We start from the raw sequence: 20,237 nt of genomic DNA on the forward strand, positions 1-20,237 counted from the left end.
ATGATTAGTCGCTTATTAGGGCCCTGTTATAATATACACATCCTTTTATAAAGATATCTCAAAATGTAATCTACTAGCACATGTAGATCAAGTTAGAGATAAATCATCAAAATATTTCATATAGAATTTGTGTTTTACATGAAATGTAGTTTTTAATTTGTCTTTTTGCGTATGTCAGTGAAAGGTCAAGCACTCATGTTGACTTCTCTCCTGTAAATACAGTCAGTATAATTTAATTCTTATTTACCAAACTGTACACTGTGGAATCATTTTATTTCGATCGGATCAATGTTCGTCGGTATCCAAAATTTTACTGGTTCGTGGAAACCCATTTTGTGGATAACCTGTATTTTCAAATGCAATGATTCAATACTATGACTTTCCTTTGTGGGGATATAAATTCCTTGGTAACTGTGACCCGTCAAATCCACAAGCCTTGGCCCCTCGATGATTCCACAGTCAGTTATCTTGAATTCGAATGCATGTCAGCTGTGAAACAAATGGAACTAAATATTGTCGAATTTGAAATGTATCTAAATTTTGCAATACCGTATAAGCAGAAATTTTAGCGAAGATTTTATTTTAGCATGATTAGAGAGGATGTTGAGGTCACTAAAATCAAATATCGCTAGCAATTAATTCCGCATTAGAAGTTCCCATTATCTTTCTATTGGCGGTAAAAATCGAAAAACTTACTTCTCGGTAAAATTAAATACTGATTTTTAAGGACAAATCGCTAAATTTGCGTCTCGCTAAAAATTCCACTTATACGGTATGAAACATTGAGTGCACTTTTTCGTGTCATATGGATACCGCACGGGTTAACAAGTTAGCTTCATGAGAGAAACCGGTCCGCTTGGGGTATAAATTGGCCATGCACGTGTCAACCTCAGCTGTGGTTTCTTGATAATACATTCTGTATACTCTACAACTTGTCCCTTGAAGGTACATATGTTCAATCATAATCTAAATGTATTCATCATCAAAGAGTCATTGTTTTGTAATCTTACAGACCCTGAAACGTGCTACTACCCCAAAAAAGCGTGCAATCTGATTAAAATACAGACCTCTACATAGCGCTTTGAAAAGCGTGTTACTCCAATGCCCCTTTTTTCGTGCAATCCGTGTAGAGTTTTGTGTAAGCTCCAAAGCGTTTCATGCAAATAGGAAGCGAGTGTGCAAGAATGCTGCGATTTTCTTGTAAGAACCGTGGTAGAAACGTGCGACTTTCGTGCAAGAATCGTCTGAGAAACGTAGGATTCATTCGAAAGTCGTTTTAATTTTTATATGGTTATTGAGTTGAGGTACAGCGTGCATGATAGCAAGCGGAGCCGGTTTTCTCATGAAGCTAACTTCTAACCCGTACGGTATTGCCCTATAGCAACGCCACTGAATGTTCATTGCGGTAGATTTTTAGCAACGCAAAATTAACGATTTGTCCTTAGAAAAATCAGTATTTAATTTTACGAAGTAAGTTTTACCGCCAAATAAAGATAATGGGAACTTCTAATGCGAAAATAATTGTTAGCGATATTTCATTTTAGTGACCTCAACGTCCTCTCTAATAATCTATAAATAAAATCTTGGCTGAAAAATTTATCTTACGGTATTGCAAAATTTAAATCAGTTTCAATTCAACAATATTTTTAGGTTGGATTTTGTTGGCCGCTGACATAAATCAAATTCAAGATAATTCAATATCGAAATGGTGGAGAGAGCCTGCATTTGACGGGTCACAGTTACCGAAAGAATTTATATGCCAGCAAAGGAAAGTCAAAGTATTGATTCATCATTTGAAATTACAGGTTATCCCGCAAAATGGGTTCCGCGAACCAGTAAATTTTTAATTCAAGCGAAGCATTAAATACAATGGATAATGATTCCACAGTGTACAGTTTTGTAAATAAATTAAATTATACTGATTTGCAGGAAGATGAACATGAGTGCTTAACCTTTCACTGACACATACGCAAAAAGACAAATTAAAAACTACATTTGGTGTTGAAACACAAATTCTATATGAAATATCTTTTGATGATTTATACTCTAACTTGATATACATGTGCTAGTAGATTACAATTTGAGATATCTTTATAAAAGGGATGTGTGTGTTATTAACGGAGAATAATAAGCGACTAATAATATCGGTACTGCGGCCTGACTACAATTGGCGCCTAAACTTGCCATAAGTCGCCAAATTTTCAACCACTTAAAAATGACTTCAGATTGCCAAACTTTAACTTTTTAACAATCTTAAGATTCTGAAACAAAAAGTAACTTTAAAAAAAAGAAAACCGTCGAATGGACATGAGTTTTATTTGTCATTACTTAGGATTTTTTCATTAACAAACCTAGATTATATTAATTCTTTAAACTTACTGCCAACAAAAAATTTGCATTGAGCAAACTAATTTGTTTATTAGGCACCCAATTAAGAGTGGCTTAGAGGCCTGATTTTTATATATACACATAATACTAAACCTATACTTGATGATAATATATATTCACCTTTTAATGGTAGGTGGAACAATTTTATAGCAAGAGCATGTATAACTTGTCTCATACAGCTAGTGCAAATTGTTATGACGACACAAAACATAGATAAACTTGAGATTATTATATTTTGCGTAATTGAATTTTGTGACAAGGTAAAACACGAAATGTAATAGCCTGATATATAAAAAACACCTTCTTTATTACAATTTGCATAAATTATATATGCGTCGAGGTTTACACAAAATGTGATAACAAACTTTATGGTCCGAATTGGAAGCTGTTTAAAAACCATTTTGTGATCATTAAAAATTGCTGGAATTACAATAAAAATATATACGTATATTCCTTACGATTTACTATGTCGAACCTTCCACACAAATTGTATGGACGCTAAATGAAAAAAAATTACTTGCGTTTTGAGATGTAAAACTTATTCATCCAAAAATCAAGACCGAGAATCAAGATTGAGATAAATTACACTCTAGATCTGTTCTTTTAAACATCTTTTTGAAAATTAACTGATATTCTCGATATTAAGCAAATACAAGTGAAACTTAGTGCCCGTGTGCACTGTAGATTTAATAGGGATCTCTTGCGTGTATGACGTCAGTGAGTAAGCACTGTGGAGAGTGACGTAGAAGCATAATTTGATTATCTCAGTGAATATCATTTTCATTTTATCTTTAAATTTATATTTCACATACAACGAAATCATGAAATACTCTCTAGAAGATCAGTTACCAGCAACATTATGACAAATTGAAACATTTGAGATAATTTGGTATAACGGGCTGTGTTATGCATGAAAATATTAGTATATACCTTCTTTTATAATAATTCAACAGTAAGAATATTTTTTCTTACATTTAATTTCCAATTATACATATCTAAAAATCATGTCCACACTTGGACTTCCAAACTTAACCAGGTCATGGATTTCACAATATTGTTTAGGTTTCATTAATTATAATCATCATGCAAACAAGTTGTCCAAACGCAAAGAAAATTTCAAAGAAACAAATATAATGCATTTTTAACGTCAAATAAAATGATTTTTTTTGCTTCATTTCTAACGCCTTGGGTCATTAGTTTTCACAATTTATATGCTCTACTTACCATGATTATGCCACCCATTTGACTGTTTATTTGAAGGATAAAAAGCGCTGTGAAGATTACTTATCATATTTTTTATGCTTTTTAATGCAACCGGGAAGGAAGAACCTTTGAAATTTACAATTTATTATTAATGCGTTTATGAGCAAATTCGGTTTTGACGTTTATTCCATTCAGTATAATATATTTGAAATAAAAGTTTTAGCACGTGTAGGAATGAAAAATGTAAATAGCTGACAATAACAGCAAGAAGAATATAAATAAATAATAAATCCATTTAATTGACTTTAATACAAAAAAATTTACTTTGACTCATTATTTTATCTCTAAATCGTCTTATTCTTTATACGAATTTTAGAAAACTTGTGATAGCACATTGGTTTGAGAATATTCTAATTTAGGGAATCGATGTCAAAGCCGATTAGAGATGCTTCGCTCCATATCCAAAGTATATATACATCTATATAAATACCTGTATATAAATTCGAAAAAATTTTCTCTAAAAACAAAATGAAGCCTACCAAAAATTGATAGTAATTTGAATACTTAAAAGTACAGCCATTACTTTTTGACATGGATTACATCTACCAAGACCTTGGAATTGCATGTACTTACTACCTTTCTACCAGTTGTTTTAAATAAAACAGTCTAAGCTACGAACAATCTGTAGAAGTTTTCAACACTCTAATAAGTTAACTAATACTTCGTATACTTTGTTCATAGCCTACTTGCTTACATTTCTTCAGTTTGAAATAATTTGGTGAATCTGATGGAGCAGGCTGAGGTGCAGGAACTGCATGCAATTTCTCTGAGACCTTCCACTTTGCACTCGGCCAGTTGGTCCATCTTGTAAATATCTTGTGAAATAAGGTCATATTATATCAGCTGCAATTTCTCAAAAAGTTTTTTGCATCTGTTTATTTTTACAGTCCTTTTGCTTTTTCATAATTATCCTTTCTTGTAAGTTTCTTCTGCAGTAACATTTAAAATATGTTCCGTTTTTTTGTGCTACACCAGTGACACTTTAAACCAAGAACCCAAAATTATTACAAATACAATATACCTTAACCACGTTTTTGATAGTCGGTCAGCAAGTGCACAGTCCCTCGTGACAAGTCATCTACGAGATTCAGCAATTGTAATGTGTTTTCCAATGGCAATTAAGACTTTACTGTTTTGTAACATTTGTTTTGCACACGTAAAATCTTTTATTACTTTTGGAATGTCAGTCTGATGTTTATAAAAATATAACATATTTTGTAATTCAGTTAGAGCTTCATCAAGCCTTAGTACCTTGGATTTAATATTTCTTAGGACAAAGCTACGAGATTTTCTCTTTGTTTCAATACATTGGTTTTACATAAGGCTTGTAGTAAGTGTTTTCGATTTTTTTCAAAGAAATTATGAAAACTTTACAACCCATATGCAAAACATAGGAGATGAGTGATATTGTGCATAACTTATCTTTGGCAAATGAGATGCAGAGTTATTGAAAGGAAACCAATCCCAAAGGGGAGAATTGCTGCCTTGAGAGGACGATATGCTCCATCAGCAAAGGCAGTGGATGTTACAAGATATTTGATTCAAATATCTTTACCAAAACGTTTAATTGAATGGAAAATATTTATTTTTGGGCAAAGTATAGTGAGTCAGGGGCTTTGACAATAAAACATACAGTAGAAGAAATGTACGCCTGTTTTGTGCTTCAGCTGAAAATAAAATCTCTGATTTCATCAACAATAACTTACCTCTCTCGTCCACATATATCCAAATCCTATGTATCACATTTTGAGAGTGTAGTCCAATGAATTCCTGTTGTGGAGCAATTTTATATACGAGTGATGCCGCTCTCTGCTGAGACTCCGCCTGAATGATAATAATGCTATATTTTGAGAAATTTTTAGAAAAATTTCAAAAAAGCACAAAAAATACTTTAAAAACTTCAGCATCCCTACATGTTTTACTCTTAAAACATTCGTCCGTGTAAGCAGAAGGCGTTGCATATTCATTTTGCACCTGAAACTTGAAACTATTTTATGAGTATATGAGTAGTATTTGTATATGAGTGAAAAAAAAAATCAGTTGGGACAAGAAAACATATACAAACCAATTCGAATCAGTTGGAAAGGCCGCATTTTTCAAAATATTATTTTTAAATAAAAAAAAAATATTTTAGGAAAAATACAATAAGTTGTAATGCCCCCGCGCGCGATTTTTGTATGTACACGTTTTGTGTTTTCTTGTTTTCTATTTTTAACTGATTGTATGCACGAAAAATACAATGTAATTGTATTCAATTTTATTCAATTAATTGTAAAAACAAATGTAATAAACGTTATTAAAAATACAATGTACATGTAATCAATATAATGAAAATACGAGATTTTTTTTACCCAAATAGTGAGGTATACGAAAGATTGTCTTTCTTGGAAAAACTTGAAACTTTTTTAAGAAATTTGATTCTCAAAAACTACGAGTTTGTGATTATCATTTTCTAAATGACAATAATGAATAAAAACATCTACCTGATTTTTGAGTTTTATTTTCGTATTTCTGTGAGTTTTACCAGCATAAATCAAAAGGGTCTTGAAACTTGACACCCAAATTGTAAGGATGATACCGAGATTCCCGGCTGGGCCTGCTTCCTGTACGCACCAAGCATGATGTTTTTTCATATTACGATCCGTGAAAAAAGTTGTCCCTATTCAAAGTAATATTGTAATGGGAATTGATGTAGTTGGAATAACAGAAAGCAATGACCCATAATTGAGAACCTACATGCAGCTGTTTGTCTTTGCATGTGTGCGGGCATCCCCATTTTCCTCCAATAACAATTGGTACTTTAGGATCCGTATCCGGTGTAGAGGAATCTAGCATCTTAGTTGCTAAGGATTTGGGTGTGGAAGATGTTGCGGTCAGCTTTGTTAGTATATTGCCTTTTATCTGCATTCACATACTTTGCGGAGCTTGACATTAGGAGTGTCCCCATTAGCCGCTTATGGTGATTTGGTTTGCTTGTGTCATTTGTATTGCAAAATTTCATTTGTTGTCGTTTTTCCTTTTGGCTTTTATATCTTATATGATAATAAATCAATTTTCTCTTATTAATTCCCGTATAACTCAACTGAATCAGACTTTTTTTAGTAAAATGCATTTGGTTTACCTGCGTATCTAGAATGATATAATAAATACTGTAAACCAACTTTTATTCGCGTGCGAGAAATTTAGCGAAGTTCGCGACAGCGTTTCGTCATCGCAAATATTTCTCGCCGCGAACCGGTACTTAACATTTCTGTGTCTATATAAAACAGATGGAACAAGCTTTAATCGCGAAAATTAGTCGTAAGTTAACTAGTTTACCCCTGGTAAATGCAAATCAAAGTCATAGCGAATGAAAAGTTGGTTTACAGTATATGTGTTTTGCGAAAAAGTTCATTTTTTAAAAAAAACCAAATTAATTATATGAAAATTAAAAATTAAATGAAAAACTCAATTTTTATCTGAAGCCAATCATAAATTGAAATATATATATATATAGATATATATATATATATATATATATATATATATATATATATATATATATATATATATATATATATATATTACGGGAAAGTGAAACTAACCTAATGTATCTGATGACATTGCCGGTTGTAACAAATTTTATATTGGAGAAAAGTTTGCACACGTGGAGCTTCGGATAAGAGTCCAAAGAACAATTAATAACCGGCAATACTGATATATGCGGGGAAAGATTTTCCGTTCTATAAGATGTCTGGAAACCAACGAAATTCAACGAAGAGAAAAAGGAAAAACACTTTATTACTACTTTAAAACCAAAGCTAAATGGCATTGTTTGACTTTGCAGTAATAACTTGTGGAAAATTACGTCATGAGACTGTATTACGTTCCATAACATCATCATACCTAATTATGTGACAGTTAAAAAACTTAACATTCTCTGAAGATTTTAAATGAAAGCGCTAATGCTTTACTTTGTTGTCTTCCGTGTTTTCTTTAATTATTTTTACTATATATATATATATATATATATATATATATATATATATATATATATATATATATATATATATATATATATATATATAATTCTCAAAAAAAAAAAGAAAATGAAGTTTCCAAATTTCATTAACACAAGATCGATCTGATAATCCGTCTTCACCATAAATTGAACGATTGTTTTGCTTCAGTAACATTTAACTATGACGTCATGACGTCATGGAGAGTCTTTGCAGGGAAGGAAGTGATCTATCGTTACGTAAAAGTTAGGAAATAAAAATTGGACGATGAACTTATACCAAAAAAATGGGATTTGATTCGCAGCCGAGCAACCGCAACCGGATTGACCAGAGCTAAATTCAACACCACTCCAGACAATATTCCGTAACAAGATGCAGTGAACCGAGATGCATGTGTACAAGCACTTACAAACAAATACTGTATTTAACATTTTCAAGTGTGGAAAAACATTTCTTGTGAATGAAAATATAAATTGTAAAGAGCAAAAACCTAACTTAAGTTGTTACACGTGTAACGACTGCGGAGAGGAATACATCGGCCAGCCAGGAGCTTGAGCCGCCGGCATGCACATACATCACCAACCTGGTGCCAACCTAAATGCATGAACATTTCGATATTTTGCTACAAGGAAAGTACTGTGTGTTCCTTTTAAACTTAAACATCCACTGCAATGAGATTTAGCAAAAGAAAGCTTCTTCATAATTGTTTTTCACCAAAACTTGAAAACAAACATAATTACAAAGTAATTATGTCATAAAGTAGAAAATTCTGTTTACTTATTTATAGAGTCTGATGTTGTCCATTATTGTCCAATTTAATTTTGCTAAGTAACATCACAGCCAAGAATCTATGACGTCATAGATTCTCCAGCTTTTCCTGCAAAGACTCTTCATGATCATGACGTAGTAGTTTAACGTTACTAAGCAAAACAATCAGTGATTACTGTACACCTGAAGAAGCGATATGCAGTAGAAAGCGCTTGTAGTTGAAATTTGGAAACTTCATTTATTTTCTTATAATTATTTTCACTGTGACATCGACTGTGAACTATTTTCAACTATATATATATATATATATATATATATATATATATATATATATATATATATATATATATATATATATATATATATATATATAGGGAAAATGTTCTAAAGTCCACATTATAGGTTAGTCATAAATTAAAATTAAATCCAAGATAAACAAACAAGTTTACGTTTAATTTTTTACACTAAGCGCTTTCGCCGTTACAAGCTCTCAAGTGTAACAATAAAATAAAACAAATTATTATTATTTTCATTGTTACACTCTGAAGAGCCGTCACCACAAAAGACCGCTTGGTAAAAAAATTAAACGTAAACTTGTTTGTTATCTTGGATTTAATTTTAATTTATATATATATATATATATATATATATATATATATATATATATATATATATATATATATATATATATATATATATATTTTTTTTTAAGAAATAAGGATTATTTTTAAACCTATTTATAGGGATATAGATACAAGTGGTAGGTGCACGAGATTAAATTCCATCAACCAGAAGGGCTTTATGAAGAATTAATCTTGTACCCACATATTTATGACCCTATAGATGTTTTTAAATGAAACCTTATTACTTATATTTACATTTACTAGCTTTTTTATTCATACTTATATTTCCCGAGGTTGACTTTGAATCTGAACTTTCAAACCCAACAGCATGTATGTAATCCACTAAACACATATAGATATAACATCACTGAGAATTTACATAAACATTTTATTCATACACACATCTATAACCTGTTAACCGGTATTTGTATTTATACAGAGTTATAGTACGTCGTAGTAGTGCTATATAAAAGGAAAACCTTTGCAAATGTAAATATATATATATATATATATATATATATATATATATATATATATATATACTTTATTTGTTCTTGAAACAATGTCTTCTATCAAAATGTCCTTAGTCTTCAAATCTGCCTGTAAAATAAATAATCAATAATCAGAATGACTTAACATCATTTAAAATTGTTTTGCGAATTTATGATGAATCCAAAGCTTTTTTAAAAAATATTTCAGCATGAACCAGATTGACAATATGGGATGAGAAAAAATAAAGTAACGAGGATGCATTGAGAAATTGAAGGAAAAAGAACAATTCTTTAAGGATAGGATTATGTTGGCGTTTCTTTCTTCAAATTGCATTTGAACTTAGCGCATTATGGCCTCTGGATGGTTTTTCTGTTTCAGATGTGCTGCGGATGATGTTCTGGCATGAGTTCCTTGCAATTTTCGCAAAAGGAGTACTTCTAGTGAGTACATGCTCTAATGTATTTCTATACATTCTGTACCCATCAGCAGTCATAAGCAAAATTTTTTTGCGCGTTTTTTAGATCAATCTTGCAAATATTTGCATGCTTCATCAAGTTCTTTTTGAAGTGTTATCAATAAAGAAATATCTCTTTCAATTTTATGATTTCAAATTTATCTGTTTAACCCGATAATATCTGCACAAGAGTTTTTGTTACACAGTAGCTAAGAAAATATGAACGATCTGTCGCCAAGACGTCCTTTCCATATTGTCCTTGCAAGTAACACACAAGCCTTTTATTTCCTAAAGTTTGTAAAAGTGATAGTCTTTACATAGATTATGTCTTGAAACTTTGTGCTGTTGACATTTGGGGGCGGCAAGGTTCTTGGTCATCGCAATCTTACAAAAGCAGGTAGCTTCAGTATCTATCCTTGTTCCTTACATAGGGTGCATAAAACTCTAAAATTTTCATTTGTTTTGAGAGATTGAGTTATACACCACAACAAAGTGAATGGTTTCTGAATTCCAGTCTGTTTGATGTGTTGACGGCACAATTCTTCCACAAAGGTTCCGGTTCATCAGCAGTCTTTTGAATCAGCTCGAGTTTAGCTCCCTTCAGTAGTGCGTGGCTCACACAAGAGTTTCTTCTTTTTCGTATTTTTACTATATGGTAATCGTTGAACGCTTTTTGTTTTATACTTCAGCGGCACAAGATCTTCAAAGTATTCGGTCTTTTCATGTTAAACAGAAGAAATGGGCACTTTATCTAGCCATACGAGGACGCAGTTGAGGTTAAATAACATTATTTTTTTTCTAGGTAGTGATAAAAGCTTTTTATATGGGTTGAGAGTGTGAATGGTCTCGTATTCCTCTTGCTGTGTGATGTGGACTGCATTCATACACAAATAGTTCAGGTATCTGGCGGAGTTGCGGAGCAGGAGATATTGTGGAATGTTTTGTCCATTCGAGTGCAAAGGCTACACGTGTGCCGTTGTCTGATTTATTCGCTTCATTATTAGGTGTATGAAAATAAAAATAGAAAACCATTGGCATGTCGGCGTGTATTGTTCTCAATTTATTAATTGTAAAGTATTAATCTGAAACATCAATGTATTACATCAAAATTCAATTTTAGAAAGGATCTACAAAGGCACATTAACAGTTCAGTCAAATTTTGATGTGGCAATGATGTTTCTTGTGCCTTGGAATATTACACCGAGCTAGATATTTAAATTATGATTTGAAACAAGATATTTTTGTGAAACGCTGATGGCCCGATATGACAAGCTTATGTGTTATAGAAAATTAGGTGGAACTTCCAAAGGACAAAGTGAACTTAATTGCCAAAAGCTGCTGATACGAGAAAACGCACAATTTGAAAGTAACTGTTTCAAAAGTTAAGGCCAAAGTTAAAGTTAAAAAATGGGTCAAATTCTAAGGTCAAGGTCAAAATATTGCTGCAGCCGTGGCCTTATACACAATGGAATATAGATGTGAGATATGAAAGCCCTGCACGCCAACTGATCAAAAATTATGTCAAATGGTTAAATTTTGTTGCTGCAAAACTCAGTGGACAGAAGGTGAAAAAGTTAAATTAAATATGTTGGTATTGGAATGAAGGTTTTGTCACAAGGAATATACATGTGAAATGTATGAAATCCATAGCTCCAACCGATGGAAAAAGTTTATGGCAAGGTTAAGTTTATGACGAAATGAACAAGCGGACGGACGGAATAAGACAGACAGACAGACGGAATTCGGACAGACAGCAATTTTATAGTTCTTACCTCCAATTACTTCGATTACGAGGGCATCCAAAAAGAATAATTTTCTGAGCAAGAGTCTTATTTATTTGCTAATGGTGGTTTTATTTTTAGGGTGTGAACGCCCCCCCCCCCCCAGTGTAAAAATGTGTTTGTTGTGTCAATCATTTTTATTGAGTGAATGATGTGTAATAATAATTCCTCGAACGAAGAACGCAGTATTTATTTAGTTTAATCGTGTTTTAAAATAAAAGACTTGTAAGTTCTTAAATCCAATTGTGCAGTGATCTGGTTTATATTTAGACATGAAAGATTATTTGGACATATTATATCATGCAAACAAAAACAACGAGATTACGGATGATGTATACTTCATCCATGTGAGTCTCTACCTGATTTCCTGTATCTATATTGTCGCACTTAAATAGAAAATACAAAAGCAATTAGCAAGTCTACAGTGTGGAGTCTACACGTTTGTCAAATTTGAAAATGGATGAGATATTACATGCACAGTTATTTTTAAATGTTTTTTTATTGAGATTCCGCGAAAGCCAGAAGGACATAAATTTTCTTCCATTGTGAGCTGCCTGTGGTCTTGGTACCTGTAAGTCTAACACAAATACTTGAACCTTTGGTGAGACTTGGAATGAGAAAAGATAAGTTTTTTCCATATTTCATATGTATGTTACCCATGACAAAATGTTTCCATATATTTATTATTTTTAATATATGAGATCTTAACACCTTGATCTTAAAGTTCAAACCTACAAAAGGTCATAGATTACACCCCAAAGAACAAGGCACAATGGAGGACAAGAATTGCCTTGAATTTGCTTATTTATTTGGGCCCTAACTCATGTATGATTAACAATTTTTTTTTTATTTATAATTTAATTTGAACTTCTATTTAGAGGGGCATGGACACAGTTTCAGCTGAATTTTTTAAACCAGTTGATTTTTAAAATTGTACCTTAGGCGTGCGTCTGATGATTTGCAAAAATTTAAAACTTCTTAAATTAACAAGAACAAATCAGAAGCTTTAATTTCTTCATAAGGTAAACAAGTTATTTTATAAATTATCCAACTTTTATTATCAAAATGACCGGAATTAGTATAATTCATGCTTCTATTATTTAAACGTTAAATTTTCCTTTATCAGAAATGTGAAAATTTGGGTAAAAAAGAAGATTTTTCAATTTTCCTTGATAAAGTGAAACCGTTGCCATGGCAACAAAAATATAAAAACCAACGTTTTACATATCTACCGATTCCACCAAAATCCATGAAGTTATTAATTTGATCATTTTCATTAATTTGAACTAAAAAAATATGTATGTCCCCAATATTATTTCCATGGAAACAGGGGCTATATTATGGGTTCGGAACATAAAAATCGGGCTTTTTCTACAACTTTAAAGACAACATTGATATCACCTTGTCATGGTGAATGTTAAAGACTAATGTTATTTTTTATATTGTTTTTAGGCATAAATTGACCAAAAATATTCAAAATAAAACTCTTCCTGTGCTACATGATGGTCTAAAAATTTATTCCATGGAAGAACTCTAGTATTTATGGCAATCTTTACATCTGAATATTCTGATGAAATTGTCCATGAATTATACTGCAACACCTTAAGAAGTACATGTACATGTATATAAACATACTTCAGAACATGTTGCAACTAAACCAATTAAAAGCCTATGAATTTGACATCATGCTGATTAGTTATTCTAACATGTAGTAACTTCTAGACATCTTTGTAGCAAAATATCTTTATTCAGTTATGGTTGGTGACTGTCATTATACATGTATGCCATTTTTTGAGTGAAATGTTGTAAGCATTGCATCCACGAAGCTGCTGTTTTTATAATTAAATCATTTCTTTACTTGGAAGAGTAGAAATGCTATCTTTAAAGTAATATTTGTTTGCCCTCTCTTGACTCGGGGTAAAATTATTGGGTCAGTAGGTGAGGAAATCTTCAACAACATTTTTTAAGGGGGATAAAAGGAATAAAAAGAAAAAAATACTGCCCTGCATTAAAAAAAAAGTTTTCAGTCTGGTCATTTTAGTCAGTCGGTCTGAAGAGGCCGACAACCAATCATTTTTTAAAGATGGCCTATTTCTACACTTCATGGACATTAGCTCAACCATTGGATTAGATAGTCTTAGAATCTAAATTGAAATATCAGACAGAACAAAATAAAGATGAATTCTAAGTGACATCAATCCATACTTTAATAATGAGTTTACAGAGTACTTCTGATTTCAGAGAAAAGGCAAATTCTGCAAAATGACATAACACTGTCATTATGATAAATATTTGTCAAGAACAGGTAAAAAGAAACAATGCTACAGTTATAGATATACCCGGTATTTCCTTGATATCCATGAAATAATAGTTTAAATATAACAAAATTTTCTGCTTTTTAAAATCAAAATACATGAACAAATTTTAAAAGATTATAAGTGTAAACAATTTTAAAATAAACTACATGTATTTGTGAAAAAAAATTTAATTTTATTAGATTACTAAATTGGTCTTATCATTCCTACTAAATTAACAACCTGTCAATTGCCAAGTGTCATGTTTTAAACTGTTACAGTAGATATAATTATGCATGTTCACTGCAGCTTTATATACAAAACTCGTCAGTTTTCAGAAATACTTTTTTGAGCATATTAGGTCCTGGTAAGAACAAAATTTAATGAATAAAGATATTAATTAATCTTAATTGTTCATGTATTAATTACCTTGCAATTTTACAAACCCTTTTAAGAAATTTGTTACATGTAAGTATAGACAAAAGCAACCTTCAATTAATACCTATGTAGTATACATTTATTTTACTGAAAACAAATTCAAAGATGGACAAGCAGAGCATGAACTGCAATCATCGCATAATGATACACATCTTTTCTAAATATATGGAAAAAAGCATGTGTTTACTAGATAAGGATGTTGTTGTCTATAATCTATAGACATATAAAAATATGCATTGGGTATAACAAGTCAGAAGTTTTTCTCCAAATCTCCATTGATTTTGCCATGTCTGGTTCAACATCTTAGCTTGATCCATCCAACTTTCTTTAATATTCTTGAGCTGATATGGGATGACCTCTACTTTGATTGATGGCACAAATCTTTTTAGGAAACACTGAAGTACTTTTTTGGTTCTTATCTATTCCAATTAATGACCCATGATCTGAAATCACATGCGTTCATTTTTACAATAACGTTTAAAGAATTGCATTTTTTGAATAGCATAAGGAATTGCACTGAGTTTCATTCATTAAATGAAATGAATAAATTTCCAATATAATGAATGAAGAATCAATATGAAATTATTGTAAAATTTACAGATTGAATTAGTGAAATTAAAATGCTTGATCAAGAAAATTAATGTTCTTGTCATGCACAATCTGTATCTCTTTTTATTAATTAGAAAATGGGATATTAATTAAAATCAAACCTCATTTAAAAAGGTAACTTGAACAATTGTATATCTGTTCTGAGGCCTAAACATCAAGGATTTTATTTTTCATAATTTCTTGAATGAATGCATTTTTTTTAAAAAATTTTTTGGCAATGTTGGGATATTAGTCACATCCTGACATCATTGTACCGTTTGTTCATCGTTTTTAGTCAGTAGATCATTCATAACTTTCAGTAAAATGAATAGTTAAATAATTACCTGATGAAACTATCAACAATCAAACTGTCAACATCATCATTGGACTTGGTCAAATGCACCGTGACTTTTCTGCCCTGTTCGGACTGCATATAGCATAATACTTTACAGGATACTCTCAGGTTTTTTCTTTTTTCTTTCCCATTCTCACTTAAATTTAGTGTAGTGGTGAAGCGAGAAACACACATCGGCATGACTTTCTTCTGATCGGAATTGCCGTGCAACTTGCCACGTTTCGTATCGAAAATAAACAAGTCCTCCTTTATTGGTTCATCCATATGTATCACGCTAATCTCAAAGGCTTCTAAGATTTATATGCTTTGATTTGTTATAAGACTTTCTCCTGAAAACGTCCTTCGTTTTTAATCCTAACAAACATCAAGTATGACAGAGGAAATTCGTCACGGAGATGCTTAGCATCGCTAGTTTAAATTTGCCTGTTTCAAACGCTTTGGTGATTCGCAAGAGTTATCTCCCTGTTAACGCAAACCTTACCTTAAATTGGAATTGAATTCACAATAAACTGAATATAGCATATATAATTTTTAGCTTCTGTGAAAGTCTCCATAAAGTTTATTTAGTTCAATAAATACAGTTTCGAATAAGAGATTGGTATTCCAAAGCATAAAAAAGCAAATAACAGATGTACAGCTGGACGGGCGAACATTCCAATTTGTTTTAATATTCCTTCGCTTTTACTGCCTTATACAGTGTAACTATAAATTCCATTTCAGGCATTTCAATCGAGGATATTTCGAATTTATTGAATACCACATATACAGAAATCTAGATACAATATATATAAAAAGACATTAAGGTCCATATTTGGTATTTTTTACATAATTCAACATATGGAAAGTGATATGTTTTTGTTTTTCCTACTGTCAATGACTACAATGCTAAAGATACCGTTTGAAATGTGTACTACTTTTTTTGTACTAAAGTTACATGTACCTTTACGCTGCATCTTCCTTGCAAGCCAGAGAGCGTCCTAAAATTCATCATTTTATCATTTTCCTCATCATCATCTGCTCTTTCGGAAGTTATTCTAAAATAATTTGGTATAAAAGCATTACACAATCATTTTTAAAGCAAGAAAAACATGAAGATTTCTTCGTGGATAAAAACTAATATTCCTGGAGGTCAACGCCAGAGGGTGATTTGAATTCAGCGATAAATCTTAAGAAACAAGCTTGGCGCGGTGTCATGCTCTTTTCCCTAAGCCCATATTGCTAGAAAACTGTTGCCTCGTGTAGTCAGGTGATTAGTACATAACATAAAAAACAAGAAAACATTGACGTAACCATCAATTGTCGCCCGAGAAATATATATAGTAAACAATGGAAATGAGTCTTGATCATGAAATCGCTTCGATATGTGTTTATCTCTGTTGAGATTCTGCTGTGCTAGATATTTGGACTGACGCGGTAGTCAATCCAAATATCTAGCAGAGCAGAACATGCAGAATCTCAACAGGGATTACGATATGTGTGAAAAGGCATGCGTCTAATTGATGGAGACGATAGTCGCGAATATCTTGAAAACTTATAGTCGGATAAATATCAAACAAAGACAGTGTCATTTTTAACTTCAATTCCTCGAGTATATGTACCCTAGAAAACATTTGTTATTGGCAACAGCGTGGATTTTGGACGGACCTGTCTTATCTTGGTCGTGATGGTGTACACATAGAGGGAACATCCAGGCACATGAAAAAATACCTCTACAGCATTCGTATTGCAGTTCTTTACCATTCCAGATAAGTCAGTGTTTTTATAAATTGAATTAACTCTATTACATGTCAAAATTCAAGTATGGTTACACGCAGAGAAGTGTACATTAATTTAGTCTCAGGCCGAGTTGTCTGATTCAGTTTAAGCGTATTACATAAACTATGTTTTGTGTATTTTTCTATCTCACTTTGTTTACACCATTCTACATTTTGCTAACCGTGCATCACCGTAACGCTGTGTATAATTTATACATGTTACTCTTAGGGTTATAACTGCTTTTATATATTAATGCTATGTATAATTAGAAATAATTGCAACTAATTATACTATTGATTTTAGTTAATGTAAATGCTAACAAAACACAAAAACAATTACGTTTTCTTGTTGGCATTCTTCCTCTCTTCTTCAAAATCAGCAGCAACACTACACCACTCTTGATTTTCCTCATAGCTACAGAATATACAATAATAAAAAGTATCAAGCTTGTTCTATAACTGTCAAATTTATAAGTTTCTAAATGATTTTGCATTGCGTATTAACAGACTACATACAGCACCAATCAGGCCAGCTTTAAAAAGCAGTCTCTGAATTGCTGTGTGAACGCTATGAGACTGCTGTAGAAAGCATACCGAGCAGCCCAATTCATCCCCGAGATAACTGTCTTGCGCTTCTATGTTTACTGGGTGAAAAAGGTTCAGAGTGACATGTTAAATGATGTATTCTGAATTGCATACACTCTATTGTTGTTTTGTTTAATTCTAGCAAAGAGGTGATTTAAACGAAAAATTGAACATTAATTCTATAAAAATTTTAATAAAAAGTGTTGGGTAAAATTACTTTATGTCTTCAGGGCTTGTAAATTTTCACTATTGAAATCTAGAAGTACTTGTAATGGCAGTAATTTAAGCTATATCCTATGGGCCTCTTCGCTCATCTGGACACATTGGCTCGGTAAAACACAAATCAGTCCAATATTTAAACTTTTACAAGGATAGGGGGCTTGAAATTTTGAAATCAAAATAAAAAATGGCTTTGCTGTTCTTGAGCTGGAGAATTTAAACTATTTCCCTATATCTGTCTTTGTTTAATAAAAGTCCTCCATTGTGCCTTAGGATCATGAATTGAACAAATCTAAATCTACACCCCGATGAAATGACTTAAACAAAATCGAATCTACTTTATATGAGAATGATTTTATTTCAAGGTGACTAAATAGAGCTTTATTTCTCTTGATTACATTTTTTTTCCATAATATCCAATAAAAACTTTGATTCCCTATATTGTGACCCCAATCGAGCCCGATGGGGGGACTCGAACATGATTTTATGTAGACTGAAGAGAAGGTTTCCTACAAGTTCCATCTTTTTAGCTTGGTGATTCTTGAGACGATTTTATAAAATACCATAAAATCTTCAACTTTTCCTTACAACCTCCCCTTGAACGAGGGACATTGCTTTATTTAAAAAGTACGCATTAAGTAAAGAAGATAATATCGGGAATTGTGACTAAATATGTTGTTGAGTTATTTTTTATTTACTGATATGCTTCTTTTGTTTCCTCTTTTGTTTCCTCTTCTATTGTAACAGCTCTGTGAGGAGTTCCTGAAAAATCATTAATAGTAGACTGCGTCTGATCTTACTTAAGGCAGATGCCAAATTTTTTTTTCATTTTTCATTGATGTTTTTATGTATCACCGTTCATAATATCATCATCTTGTATTCTCTGATATAAGTTACGTACCTTTCGTTGCAGTATTTCCTTCTTTGTCTTCTTCGGCGGGTTCCAGCGTATGATCATTACATTTCTCTAAAGTATAGTATATTTTCAAAATAAAGAATTAATATACAACTGTTTCTTCTTTGATGCAAAATTATTAATTTTCACGTGGGTAACTTTTTGTTGTTATAGAGATATGGAGGGAGCCAGGAATTCATGAGCACCAGAAAATGTCAAATATATTAGGCATTGCTACTTAACATTTTTCTAGCCACGTGATAAAATCACCACATATCAATATATTTTCTTAAACCTCAAAAATTTGCCACGTATTTTAAAATACATTTATTTGCCTATTGAAAAAGAAAAAAAGGCAGCGCTTTAATTTATTCAAGCACATATGTTTCATGTAGTGTTCATTGAATAATTTTGTTTTTATCTATGATCGTTTACAAATGTAACATTATATGAAATCAGACATGAAGTAGAAAGGTGCAATAACATCTCTATTCAGATGTTTAATTTTACCCCTTCTTAATGCTAAGATAATAATAAACTAAATTTCTATCGCAACCATACAGATTAATTCTATATTCACCAGTGTCCTTCCGTCTAGATCTGCACCAGTCAAAAAACTTTTTTCTTTTAAATACCAAGACTATAATAATGGGCAGTAGAAGAGTTGTCATCACTAAAAAGCACAGGAGGCCAATCAATGCACTGTTGTTGCTATGTAACAAAAAAGAACATTTTCATGGTACTTTAAAGAAGCTTTTTTTTGCCTTTTTAAAGTCTTAGGTATCCGAAGTATCAGAATGTCGTATAAGCAATAATCTATTGCTTAATTTACATTAGCACAAATGTCAGTAAAAGGCATTTACAAAATATAAAGTAAAAAAACAAACAAAATAGTTTGACTTTTGTATCTAAAACTGTCATTTTTTTGTCCATTTATCTTCCAAAAAATTATTTTTTAATTCATTTTTTTGTACATCGTTTACATTCTACGTCGTTTGGTCTAAACCCATGTCTTAACATTTAATAGCTATTTTACATGTACTTGAAATAGTATTTTCTTGTATTGGACAACTTTACTTAAAATATAATCATTACAAAAACTCTGATTATTATATTTCTCAATTCATACATACGATTCTCTTTCAGAAGCTGGTGTTTTCTTCTCAATGATTTTTGATGGTGTAGACTGTTGAAGATAATCATAGCATCCTTGATCTGTAATTATGAGATATTTATTTAACCTCTCTCCCTCGTTCTTATTCTTATACATACACATGCACGCACAAACAATTAAGATAATTCATATTTTGAATATATATCGCACAATTTTTTTTACATTTAA

The 20,237-nt window shown here is 31.6% G+C and overlaps 1 long non-coding RNA gene across 1 annotated transcript; it reads right to left on the reverse strand.

Moving 5' to 3' along the window:
• Positions 1-18,699: 18,699 nt before the first annotated feature.
• On the reverse strand, positions 18,700-20,130 carry LOC134248199 (uncharacterized). Its single transcript, XR_009987994.1, has 4 exons — positions 20,029-20,130; positions 19,476-19,606; positions 18,902-18,967; positions 18,700-18,762 (listed from the first exon to the last, which is right to left on the reverse strand). It is a non-coding gene; the product is annotated as an uncharacterized LOC134248199 (long non-coding RNA).
• Positions 20,131-20,237: the final 107 nt, after the last annotated feature.

This window comes from Saccostrea cucullata, unplaced genomic scaffold (genome assembly GCF_032062105.1).
Source record: "Saccostrea cucullata isolate Sc308-1 unplaced genomic scaffold, CSIRO_AGI_Scuc_v1 ctg5981, whole genome shotgun sequence".
In the NCBI taxonomy this organism is placed as follows: domain Eukaryota; kingdom Metazoa; phylum Mollusca; class Bivalvia; order Ostreida; family Ostreidae; genus Saccostrea; species Saccostrea cuccullata.